This window comes from Camelus dromedarius, unplaced genomic scaffold (genome assembly GCF_036321535.1).
Source record: "Camelus dromedarius isolate mCamDro1 unplaced genomic scaffold, mCamDro1.pat HAP1_SCAFFOLD_183, whole genome shotgun sequence".
Classification (NCBI taxonomy): Eukaryota; Metazoa; Chordata; class Mammalia; order Artiodactyla; family Camelidae; genus Camelus; species Camelus dromedarius.
Genome location: NW_026989846.1, coordinates 4,087,424 through 4,101,184, shown reverse-complemented (window position 1 = coordinate 4,101,184; position 13,761 = coordinate 4,087,424).

The following is a 13,761-nucleotide window of genomic DNA, read 5'->3' as shown; positions in this document are numbered from 1 at the left end:
AAAGGGAACGGGTTGCAGGAGAAACTTTTACTCTCGTTTCTCAGTCTGTTTCCTAGTGCTAGTTTGAAGTTCCTGCAGTTTTCACTGTAAAACCGAGTTGGAGCTAGTACCTTCCCATATAAATGTATGGATTGGTGTTTGCAACTGAAAAGAAACTTTGTGTTCCCAACAAGCTAGTTGAAGGACGGCTTTCACACACACTTATCTCTCAAAACTGAGCATGTGGAGAGACGTTCGTTCATCTAGCACAAAGGGAACGGGTTGCAGGAGAAACTTTAACTCTCGTTTCTCAGCCTGTTTCCTAATGCTAGTTTGAAGTTCCTGCAGTTTTCACTGTAAAACCGAGTTGGAGCTAGTACCTTCCCATATATATGTATGGAGTGGAGTTTGCAACTGAAAAGAAACTTTGTGTTCCCAACAAGCTAGTTGAAGGACGGCTTTCACACACACTTATCTCTCAAAACTGAGCATGTGGAGAAACGTTCGTTCATCTAGCACAAAGGGAACGGGTTGCAGGAGAAACTTTTACTCTGGTTTCTCAGTCTGTTTCCTAGTGCTAGTTTGAAGTTCCTGCAGTTTTCACCGTAAAACCGAGTTGGAGCTAGTAGCTTCCCATATATATGTTTGGAGTGGAGTTTGCAACTGAAAAGAAACTTTGTGTTCCCAACAAGCTAGTTGAAGGACGGCTTTCACACACACTTATCTCTCAAAACTGAGCAGGTGGAGAGACGTTCGTTCATCTAGCACAAAGGGAACGGGTTGCAGGAGAAACTTTTACTCTCGTTTCTCAGTCTGTTTCCTAATGCTAGTTTGACGTTCCTGCAGTTTTCACTGTAAAACCGAGTTGGAGCTAGTACCTTCCCATATATATGTATGGAGTGGAGTTTGCAACTGAAAAGAAACTTTGTGTTCCCAACAAGCTAGTTGAAGGACGGCTTTCACACACACTTATCTCTCAAAACTGAGCAGGTGGAGAGACGTTCGTTCATCTAGCGCAAAGGGAACGGGTTGCAGGAGAAACTTTTACTCTCGTTTCTCAGTCTGTTTCCTAATGCTAGTTTGACGTTCCTGCAGTTTTCAGTGTAAAACCGATTTGGAGCTTGTACCTTCCCATATATATATATGGATTGGTGTTTGCAACTGAAAAGAAACTTTGTGTTCCCAACAAGCTAGTTGAAGGACGGCTTTCACACACACTTATCTCTCAAAACTGAGCATGTGGAGAGACGTTCGTTCATCTAGCACAAAGGGAACGGGTTGCAGGAGAAACTTTTACTCTCGTTTCTTAGTCAGTTTCCTAATGCTAGTTTGAAGTTCCTGCAGTTTTCACTGTAAAACCGAGTTGGAGCTAGTACCTTCCATATATATGTATGGAGTGGAGTTTGCAACTGAAAAGAAACTTTGTGTTCCCAACAAGCTAGTTGAAGGACGGCTTTCACACACACTTATCTCTCAAAACTGAGCATGTGGAGAAACGTTCGTTCATATAGCACAAAGGGAACGGGTTGCAGGAGAAACTTTTACTCTCGTTTCTCAGTCTGTTTCCTAGTGCTAGTTTGAAGTTCCTGCAGTTTTCACTGTAAAACCGAGTTGGAGCTAGTACCTTCCCATATATATGTATGGATTGGTGTTTGCAACTGAAAAGAAACTTTGTGTTCCCAACAAGCTAGTTGAAGGACGGCTTTCACACACACTTATCTCTCAAAACTGAGCATGTGGAGAGACGTTCGTTCTTCTAGCACAAAGGGAACGGGTTGCAGGAGAAACTTTAACTCTCGTTTCTCAGTCTGTTTCCTAATGCTAGTTTGAAGTTCCTGCAGTTTTCACTGTAAAACCGAGTTGGAGCTAGTACCTTCCCATATATATGTATGGAGTGGAGTTTGCAACTGAAAAGAAACTTTGTGTTCCCAACAAGCTAGTTGAAGGACGGCTTTCACACACACTTATCTCTCAAAACTGAGCATGTGGAGAAACGTTCGTTCATCTAGCACAAAGGGAACGGGTTGCAGGAGAAACTTTTACTCTCGTTTCTTAGTCAGTTTCCTAATGCTATTTTGACGTTCCTGCAGTTTTCAGTGTAAAACCGATTTGGAGCTAGTACCTTCCCATATATATGTATGGATTGGTGTTTGCAACTGAAAAGAAACTTTGTGTTCCCAACAAGCTAGTTGAAGGACGGCTTTCACACACACTTATCTCTCAAAACTGAGCATGTGGAGAGACGTTCGTTCATCTAGCACAAAGGGAACGGGTTGCAGGAGAAACTTTTACTCTCGTTTCTTAGTCAGTTTCCTAATGCTAGTTTGAAGTTCCTGCAGTTTTCACTGTAAAACCGAGTTGGAGCTAGTACCTTCCCATATATATGTATGGAGTGGAGTTTGCAACTGAAAAGAAACTTTGTGTTCCCAACAAGCTAGTTGAAGGACGGCTTTCACACACACTTATCTCTCAAAACTGAGCATGTGGAGAAACGTTCGTTCATATAGCACAAAGGGAACGGGTTGCAGGAGAAACTTTTACTCTCGTTTCTCAGTCTGTTTCCTAGTGCTAGTTTGAAGTTCCTGCAGTTTTCACTGTAAAACCGAGTTGGAGCTAGTACCTTCCCATATATATGTATGGATTGGTGTTTGCAACTGAAAAGAAACTTTGTGTTCCCAACAAGCTAGTTGAAGGACGGCTTTCACACACACTTATCTCTCAAAACTGAGCATGTGGAGAGACGTTCGTTCATCTAGCACAAAGGGAACGGGTTGCAGGAGAAACTTTAACTCTCGTTTCTCAGTCTGTTTCCTAATGCTAGTTTGAAGTTCCTGCAGTTTTCACTGTAAAACCGAGTTGGAGCTAGTAGCTTCCCATATATATGTATGGAGTGGAGTTTGCAACTGAAAAGAAACTTTGTGTTCCCAACAAGCTAGTTGAAGGACGGCTTTCACACACACTTATCTCTCAAAACTGAGCATGTGGAGAAACGTTCGTTCATCTAGCACAAAGGGAACGGGTTGCAGGAGAAACTTTTACTCTGGTTTCTCAGTCTGTTTCCTAGTGCTAGTTTGAAGTTCCTGCAGTTTTCACTGTAAAACCGAGTTGGAGCTAGTACCTGCCCATATATATGTTTGGAGTGGAGTTTGCAACTGAAAAGAAACTTTGTGTTCCCAACAAGCTAGTTGAAGGACGGCTTTCACACACACTTATCTCTCAAAACTGAGCAGGTGGAGAGACGTTCGTTCATCTAGCACAAAGGGAACGGGTTGCAGGAGAAACTTTTACTCTCGTTTCTCAGTCTGTTTCCTAATGCTAGTTTGACGTTCCTGCAGTTTTCACTGTAAAACCGAGTTGGAGCTAGTACCTTCCCATATATATGTATGGATTGGTGTTTGCAACTGAAAAGAAACTTTGTGTTCCCAACAAGCTAGTTGAAGGACGGCTTTCACACACACTTATCTCTCAAAACTGAGCATGTGGAGAGACGTTCGTTCATCTAGCACAAAGGGAACGGGTTGCAGGAGAAACTTTAACTCTCGTTTCTCAGTCTGTTTCCTAATGCTAGTTTGAAGTTCCTGCAGTTTTCACTGTAAAACCGAGTTGGAGCTAGTACCTTCCCATATATATGTATGGAGTGGAGTTTGCAACTGAAAAGAAACTTTGTGTTCCCAACAAGCTAGTTGAAGGACGGCTTTCACACACACTTATCTCTCAAAACTGAGCATGTGGAGAGACGTTCGTTCATCTAGCACAAAGGGAACGGGTTGCAGGAGAAACTTTTACACTCCTTTCTCAGTATGTTTCCTAATGCTAGTTTGATGTTCCTGCAGTTTTCACTGTAAAACCGAGTTGGAGCTAGTACCTTCCCATATATATGTATGGAGTGGAGTTTGCAACTGAAAAGAAACTTTGTGTTCCCAACAAGCTAGTTGAAGGACGGCTTTCACACACACTTTTCTCTCAAAACTGAGCATGTGGAGAAACGTTCGTTCATCTAGCACAAAGGGAACGGGTTGCAGGAGAAACTTTTACTCTCGTTTCTCAGTCTGTTTCCTAGTGCTAGTTTGAAGATCCTGCAGTTTTCACTGTAAAACCGAGTTGGAGCTAGTACCTTCCCATATATATGTATGGAGTGGAGTTTGCAACTGAAAAGAAACTTTGTGTTCCCAACAAGCTAGTTGAAGGACGGCTTTCAAACACAATTATCTCTCAAAACTGAGCATGTGGAGAAACGTTCGTTCATCTAGCAAAAAGGGAACGGGTTGCAGGAGAAACTTTTACTCTCGTTTCTCAGTCTGTTTCCTAGTGCTAGTTTGAAGTTCCTGCAGTTTTCACTGTAAAACCGAGTTGGAGCTAGTACCTTCCCATATATATGTATGGAGTGGAGTTTGCAACTGAAAAGAAACTTTGTGTTCCCAACAAGCTAGTTGAAGGACGGCTTTCACACACACTTATCTCTCAAAACTGAACAGGTGGAGAGACGTTCGTTCATCTAGCACAAAGGGAACGGGTTGCAGGAGAAACTTTTACTCTCGTTTCTCAGTCTGTTTCCTAATGCTAGTTTGACGTTCCTGCAGTTTTCACTGTAAAACCGATTTGGAGCTAGTACCTTCCCATATATATGTATGGATTGGTGTTTGCAACTGAAAAGAAACTTTGTGTTCCCAACAAGCTAGTTGAAGGACGGCTTTCACACACACTTATCTCTCAGAACTGAGCATGTGGAGAGACGTTCGTTCATCTAGCACAAAGGGAACGGGTTGCAGGAGAAACTTTTACTCTCGTTTCTTAGTCAGTTTCCTAATGCTAGTTTGAAGTTCCTGCAGTTTACACTGTAAAACCGAGTTGGAGCTAGTACCTTCCCATATATATGTATGGAGTGGAGTTTGCAACTGAAAAGAAACTTTGTGTTCCCAACAAGCTAGTTGACGGACGGCTTTCACACACACTTATCTCTCAAAACTGAGCATGTGGAGAAACGTTCGTTCATCTAGCACAAAGGGAACGGGTTGCAGGAGAAACTTTTACTCTCGTTTCTCAGTCTGTTTCCTAGTGCTAGTTTGAAGATCCTGCAGTTTTCACTGTAAAACCGAGTTGGAGCTAGTACCTTCCCATATATATGTATGGAGTGGAGTTTGCAACTGAAAAGAAACTTTGTGTTCCCAACAAGCTAGTTGAAGGACGGCTTTCACACACACTTATCTCTCAAAACTGAGCATGTGGAGAAACGTTCGTTCATCTAGCAAAAAGGGAACGGGTTGCAGGAGAAACTTTTACTCTCGTTTCTCAGTCTGTTTCCTAGTGCTAGTTTGAAGTTCCTGCAGTTTTCACTGTAAAACCGAGTTGGAGCTAGTACCTTCCCATATATATGTATGGATTGGTGTTTGCAACTGAAAAGAAACTTTGTGTTCCCAACAAGCTAGTTGAAGGACGGCTTTCACACACACTTATCTCTCAGAACTGAGCATGTGGAGAGACGTTCGTTCATCTAGCACAAAGGGAACGGGTTGCAGGAGAAACTTTTACTCTCGTTTCTTAGTCAGTTTCCTAATGCTAGTTTGAAGTTCCTGCAGTTTACACTGTAAAACCGAGTTGGAGCTAGTACCTTCCCATATATATGTATGGAGTGGAGTTTGCAACTGAAAAGAAACTTTGTGTTCCCAACAAGCTAGTTGAAGGACGGCTTTCACACACACTTATCTCTCAAAACTGAGCATGTGGAGAAACGTTCGTTCATCTATCACAAAGGGAACGGGTTGCAGGAGAAACTTTTACTCTGGTTTCTCAGTCTGTTTCCTAGTGCTAGTTTGAAGTTCATGCAGTTTTCACCGTAAAACCGAGTTGGAGCTAGTACCTTCCCATATATATGTTTGGAGTGGAGTTTGCAACTGAAAAGAAACTTTGTGTTCCCAACAAGCTAGTTGAAGGACGGCTTTCACACACACTTATCTCTCAAAACTGAGCAGGTGGAGAGACGTTCGTTCATCTAGCACAAAGGGAACGGGTTGCAGGAGAAACTTTTACTCTCGTTTCTCAGTCTGTTCCCTAATGCTAGTTTGACGTTCCTGCAGTTTTCACTGTAAAACCGAGTTGGAGCTAGTACATTCCCATATATATGTATGGATTGGTGTTTGCAACTGAAAAGAAACTTTGTGTTCCCAACAAGCTAGTTGAAGGACGGCTTTCACACACACTTATCTCTCAAAACTGAGCATGTGGAGAGACGTTCGTTCATCTAGCACAAAGGGAACGGGTTGCAGGAGAAACTTTAACTCTCGTTTCTCAGTCTGTTTCCTAATGCTAGTTTGAAGTTCCTGCAGTTTTCACTGTAAAACCGAGTTGGAGCTAGTACCTTCCTATATATATGTATGGAGTGGAGTTTGCAACTGAAAAGAAACTTTGTGTTCCCAACAAGCTAGTTGAAGGACGGCTTTCACACACACTTATCTCTCAAAACTGAGCATGTGGAGAAACGTTCGTTCATCTAGCACAAAGGGAACGGGTTGCAGGAGAAACTTTTACTCTCGTTTCTCAGTCTGTTTCCTAGTGCTAGTTTGAAGATCCTGCAGTTTTCACTGTAAAACCGAGTTGGAGCTAGTACCTTCCCATATATATGTATGGAGTGGAGTTTGCAACTGAAAAGAAACTTTGTGTTCCCAACAAGCTAGTTGAAGGACGGCTTTCACACACACTTATCTCTCAAAACTGAGCATGTGGAGAAACGTTCGTTCATCTAGCAAAAAGGAACGGGTTGCAGGAGAAACTTTTACTCTCGTTTCTCAGTCTGTTTCCTAGTGCTAGTTTGAAGTTCCTGCAGTTTTCACTGTAAAACCGAGTTGGAGCTAGTACCTTCCCATATATATGTATGGATTGGTGTTTGCAACTGAAAAGAAACTTTGTGTTCCCAACAAGCTAGTTGAAGGACGGCTTTCACACACACTTATCTCTCAGAACTGAGCATGTGGAGAGACGTTCGTTCATCTAGCACAAAGGGAACGGGTTGCAGGAGAAACTTTTACTCTCGTTTCTTAGTCAGTTTCCTAATGCTAGTTTGAAGTTCCTGCAGTTTACACTGTAAAACCGAGTTGGAGCTAGTACCTTCCCATATATATGTATGGAATGGAGTTTGCAACTGAAAAGAAACTTTGTGTTCCCAACAAGCTAGTTGAAGGACGGCTTTCACACACACTTATCTCTCAAAACTGAGCATGTGGAGAAACGTTCGTTCATCTAGCACAAAGGGAACGGTTTGCAGGAGAAACTTTTACTCTGGTTTCTCAGTCTGTTTCCTAGTGCTAGTTTGAAGTTCCTGCAGTTTTCACCGTAAAACCGAGTTGGAGCTAGTACATTCCCATATATATGTATGGATTCGTGTTTGCAACTGAAAAGAAACTTTGTGTTCCCAACAAGCTAGTTGAAAGACGGCTTTCACACACACTTATCTCTCAAAACTGAGCATGTGGAGAGACGTTCGTTCATCTAGCACAAAGGGAACGGGTTGCAGGAGAAACTTTAACTCTCGTTTCTCAGTCTGTTTCCTAATGCTAGTTTGAAGTTCCTGCAGTTTTCACTGTAAAACCGAGTTGGAGCTAGTACCTTCCCATATATACGTATGGAGTGGAGTTTGCAACTGAAAAGAAACTTTGTGTTCCCAACAAGCTAGTTGAAGGACGGCTTTCACACACACTTATCTCTCAAAACTGAGCATGTGGAGAGACGTTCGTTCATCTAGCACAAAGGGAACGGGTTGCAGGAGAAACTTTTACTCTCGTTTCTCAGTCTGTTTCCTAGTGCTAGTTTGAAGTTTCTGCAGTTTTCACTGTAAAACAGAGTTGGAGCTAGTACCTTCCCATATGTATGTATGGATTGGTGTTTGCAACTGAAAAGAAACTTTGTGTTCCCAACAAGCTAGTTGAAGGACGGCTTTCACACACACTTATCTCTCAAAACTGAGCATGTGGAGAGACGTTCGTTCATCTAGCACAAAGGGAACGGGTTGCAGGAGAAACTTTTACTCTCCTTTCTCAGTATGTTTCCTAATGCTAGTTTGATGTTCCTGCAGTTTTCACTGTAAAACCGAGTTGGAGCTAGTACCTTCCCATATATATGTATGGAGTGGAGTTTGCAACTGAAAAGAAACTTTGTGTTCCCAACAAGCTAGTTGAAGGACGGCTTTCACACACACTTATCTCTCAAAACTGAGCATGTGGAGAAACGTTCGTTCATCTAGCACAAAGGGAACGGGTTGCAGGAGAAACTTTTACTCTCGTTTCTCAGTCTGTTTCCTAGTGCTAGTTTGAAGATCCTGCAGTTTTCACTGTAAAACCGAGTTGGAGCTAGTACCTTCCCATATATATGTATGGAGTGGAGTTTGCAACTGAAAAGAAACTTTGTGTTCCCAACAAGCTAGTTGAAGGACGGCTTTCACACACACTTATCTCTCAAAACTGAGCATGTGGAGAAACGTTCGTTCATCTAGCAAAAAGGGAACGGTTTGCAGGAGAAACTTTTACTCTCGTTTCTCAGTCTGTTTCCTAGTGCTAGTTTGAAGTTCCTGCAGTTTTCACTGTAAAACCGAGTTGGAGCTAGTACCTTCCCATATATATGTATGGATTGGTGTTTGCAACTGAAAAGAAACTTTGTGTTCCCAACAAGCTAGTTGAAGGACGGCTTTCACACACACTTATCTCTCAGAACTGAGCATGTGGAGAGACGTTCGTTCATCTAGCACAAAGGGAACGGGTTGCAGGAGAAACTTTTACTCTCGTTTCTTAGTCAGTTTCCTAATGCTAGTTTGAAGTTCCTGCAGTTTACACTGTAAAACCGAGTTGGAGCTAGTACCTTCCCATATATATGTATGTAGTGGAGTTTGCAACTGAAAAGAAACTTTGTGTTCCCAACAAGCTAGTTGAAGGACGGCTTTCACACACACTTATCTCTCAAAACTGAGCATGTGGAGAAACGTTCGTTCATCTAGCACAAAGGGAACGGGTTGCAGGAGAAACTTTTACTCTCGTTTCTCAGTCTGTTTCCTAGTGCTAGTTTGAAGTTCCTGCAGTTTTCACCGTAAAACCGAGTTGGAGCTAGTACCTTCCCATATATATGTTTGGAGTGGAGTTTGCAACTGAAAAGAAACTTTGTGTTCCCAACAAGCTAGTTGAAGGACGGCTTTCACACACACTTATCTCTCAAAACTGAGCAGGTGGAGAGACGTTCGTTCATCTAGCACAAAGGGAACGGGTTGCAGGAGAAACTTTTACTCTCGTTTCTCAGTCTGTTTCCTAATGCTAGTTTGACGTTCCTGCAGTTTTCACTGTAAAACCGAGTTGGAGCTAGTACCTTCCCATATATATGTATGGATTGGTGTTTGCAACTGAAAAGAAACTTTGTGTTCCCAACAAGCTAGTTGAAGGACGGCTTTCACACACACTTATCTCTCAAAACTGAGCAGGTGAAGAGACGTTCGTTCATCTAGCACAAAGGGAACGGGTTGCAGGAGAAACTTTTACTCTCGTTTCTTAGTCTGTTTCCTAATGCTAGTTTGAAGTTCCTGCAGTTTTCACTGTAAAACCGAGTTGGAGCTAGTACCTTCCCATATATATGTATGGAGTGGAGTTTGCAACTGAAAAGAAACTTTGTGTTCCCAACAAGCTAGTTGAAGGACGGCTTTCACACACACTTATCTCTCAAAACTGAGCATGTGGAGAGACGTTCGTTCATCTAGCACAAAGGGAACGGGTTGCAGGAGAAACTTTTACTCTCGTTTCTCAGTCTGTTTCCTAATGCTAGTTTGACGTTCCTGCAGTTTTCACTGTAAAACCGAGTTGGAGCTAGTACCTTCCCATATATATGTATGGATTGGTGTTTGCAACTGAAAAGAAACTTTGTGTTCCCAACAAGCTAGTTGAAGGACGGCTTTCACACACACTTATCTCTCAAAACTGAGCATGTGGAGAGACGTTCGTTCATCTAGCACAAAGGGAACGGGTTGCAGGAGAAACTTTAACTCTCGTTTCTCAGTCTGTTTCCTAATGCTAGTTTGAAGTTCCTGCAGTTTTCACTGTAAAACCGAGTTGGAGCTAGTACCTTCCCATATATATGTATGGAGTGGAGTTTGCAACTGAAAAGAAACTTTGTGTTCCCAACAAGCTAGTTGAAGGACGGCTTTCACACACACTTATCTCTCAAAACTGAGCATGTGGAGAAACGTTCGTTCATCTAGCACAAAGGGAACGGGTTGCAGGAGAAACTTTTACTCTGGTTTCTCAGTCTGTTTCCTAGTGCTAGTTTGAAGTTCCTGCAGTTTTCACCGTAAAACCGAGTTGGAGCTAGTACCTTCCCATATATATGTTTGGAGTGGAGTTTGCAACTGAAAAGAAACTTTGTGTTCCCAACAAGCTAGTTGAAGGACGGCTTTCACACACACTTATCTCTCAAAACTGAGCATGTGGAGAGACGTTCGTTCATCTAGCACAAAGGGAACGGGTTGCAGGAGAAACTTTTACTCTCGTTTCTTAGTCAGTTTCCTAATGCTAGTTTGAAGTTCCTGCAGTTTTCACTGTAAAACCGAGTTGGAGCTAGTACCTTCCCATATATATGTATGGATTGGTGTTTGCAACTGAAAAGAAACTTTGTGTTCCCAACAAGCTAGTTGAAGGACGGCTTTCACACACATTTATCTCTCAAAACTGAGCATGTGGAGAGACGTTCGTTCATCTAGCACAAAGGGAACGGGTTGCAGGAGAAACTTTAACTCTCGTTTCTCAGTATGTTTCCTAATGCTAGTTTGAAGTTCCTGCAGTTTTCACTGTAAAACCGAGTTGGAGCTAGTACCTTCCCATATATATGTATGGAGTGGAGTTTGCAACTGAAAAGAAACTTTGTGTTCCCAACAAGCTAGTTGAAGGACGGCTTTCACACACACTTATCTCTCAAAACTGAGCATGTGGAGAAACGTTCGTTCATATAGCACAAAGGGAACGGGTTGCAGGAGAAACTTTTACTCTGGTTTCTCAGTCTGTTTCCTAGTGCTAGTTTGAAGTTCCTGCAGTTTTCACCGTAAAACCGAGTTGGAGCTATTACCTTCCCATATATATGTTTGGAGTGGAGTTTGCAACTGAAAAGAAACTTTGTGTTCCCAACAAGCTAGTTGAAGGACGGCTTTCACACACACTTATCTCTCAAATCTGAGCAGGTGGAGAGACGTTCGTTCATCTAGCACAAAGGGAACGGGTTGCAGGAGAAACTTTTACTCTCGTTTCTCAGTCTGTTTCCTAATGCTAGTTTGACGTTCCTGCAGTTTTCACTGTAAAACCGAGTTGGAGCTAGTACCTTCCCATATATATGTATGGATTGGTGTTTGCAACTGAAAAGAAACTTTGTGTTCCCAACAAGCTAGTTGAAGGACGGCTTTCACACACACTTATCTCTCAAAACTGAGCATGTGGAGAGACGTTCGTTCATCTAGCACAAAGGGAACGGGTTGCAGGAGAAACTTTAACTCTCGTTTCTCAGTCTGTTTCCTAATGCTAGTTTGAAGTTCCTGCAGTTTTCACTGTAAAACCGAGTTGGAGCTAGTACCTTCCCATATATATGTATGGAGTGGAGTTTGCAACTGAAAAGAAACTTTGTGTTCCCAACAAGCTAGTTGAAGGACGGCTTTCACACACACTTATCTCTCAAAACTGAGCATGTGGAGAAACGTTCGTTCATCTAGCACAAAGGGAACGGGTTGCAGGAGAAACTTTTACTCTCGTTTCTTAGTCAGTTTCCTAATGCTAGTTTGAAGTTCCTGCAGTTTTCACTGTAAAACCGAGTTGGAGCTAGTACCTTCCCATATATATGTATGGATTGGTGTTTGCAACTGAAAAGAAACTTTGTGTTCCCAACAAGCTAGTTGAAGGACGGCTTTCACACACATTTATCTCTCAAAACTGAGCATGTGGAGAGACGTTCGTTCATCTAGCACAAAGGGAACGGGTTGCAGGAGAAACTTTAACTCTCGTTTCTCAGTCTGTTTCCTAATGCTAGTTTGAAGTTCCTGCAGTTTTCACTGTAAAACCGAGTTGGAGCTAGTACCTTCCCATATATATGTATGGAGTGGAGTTTGCAACTGAAAAGAAACTTTGTGTTCCCAACAAGCTAGTTGAAGGACGGCTTTCACACACACTTATCTCTCAAAACTGAGCATGTGGAGAAACGTTCGTTCATCTAGCACAAAGGGAACGGGTTGCAGGAGAAACTTTTACTCTGGTTTCTCAGTCTGTTTCCTAGTGCTAGTTTGAAGTTCCTGCAGTTTTCACCGTAAAACCGAGTTGGAGCTAGTACCTTCCCATATATATGTTTGGAGTGGAGTTTGCAACTGAAAAGAAACTTTGTGTTCCCAACAAGCTAGTTGAAGGACGGCTTTCACACACACTTATCTCTCAAATCTGAGCAGGTGGAGAGACGTTCGTTCATCTAGCACAAAGGGAACGGGTTTCAGGAGAAACTTTTACTCTCGTTTCTCAGTCTGTTTCCTAATGCTAGTTTGACGTTCCTGCAGTTTTCACTGTAAAACCGAGTTGGAGCTAGTACCTTCCCATATATATGTATGGATTGGTGTTTGCAACTGAAAAGAAACTTTGTGTTCCCAACAAGCTAGTTGAAGGACGGCTTTCACACACACTTATCTCTCAAAACTGAGCATGTGGAGAGACGTTCGTTCATCTAGCACAAAGGGAACGGGTTGCAGGAGAAACTTTTACTCTCGATTCTCAGTCTGTTTCCTAATGCTAGTTTGAAGTTCCTGCAGTTTTCACTGTAAAACCGAGTTGGAGCTAGTACATTCCCATATATATGTATGGAGTGGAGTTTGCAACTGAAAAGAAACTTTGTGTTCCCAACAAGCTAGTTGAAGGACGGCTTTCACACACACTTATCTCTCAAAACTGAGCATGTGGAGAAACGTTCGTTCATCTAGCACAAATGGAACGGGTTGCAGAGGAAACTTTTACTCTCGTTTCTCAGTCTGTTTCCTAGTGCTAGTTTGAAGTTCCTGCAGTTTTCACTGTAAAACCGAGTTGGAGCTAGTACCTTCCCATATATATGTATGGAGTGGAGTTTGTAACTGAAAAGAAACTTTGTGTTCCCAACAAGCTAGTTGAAGGACGGCTTTCACACACACTTATCTCTCAAAACTGAGCAGGTGGAGAGACGTTCGTTCATCTAGCGCAAAGGGAACGGTTTGCAGGGAAACTTTTACTCTCGTTTCTCAGTCTGTTTCGTAATGCTAGTTTGACGTTCCTGCAGTTTTCACTGTAAAACCGAGTTGGAGCTAGTACCTTCCCATATATATGTATGGATTGGTGTTTGCAACTGAAAAGAATCTTTGTGTTCCCAACAAGCTAGTTGAAGGACGGCTTTCACACACACTTATCTCTCAAAACTGAGCATGTGGAGAGACGTTCGTTCATCTAGCACAAAGGGAACGGGTTGCAGGAGAAACTTTTACTCTCGTTTCTCAGTCTGTTTCCTAATGCTAGTTTGATGTTCCTGCAGTTTTCACTGTAAAACCGAGTTGGAGCTAGTACCTTCCCATATATAAGAATGGAGTGGAGTTTGCAACTGAAAAGAAACTTTGTGTTCCCAACAAGCTAGTTGAAGGACGGCTTTCACACACACTTATCTCTCAAAACTGAGCATGTGGAGAAACGTTCGTTCATCTAGCACAAAGGGAACGGGTTGCAGGAGAAACTTTTACTCTCGTTTCTCAGTCTGTTTCCTAGTGCTAGTTTGAAG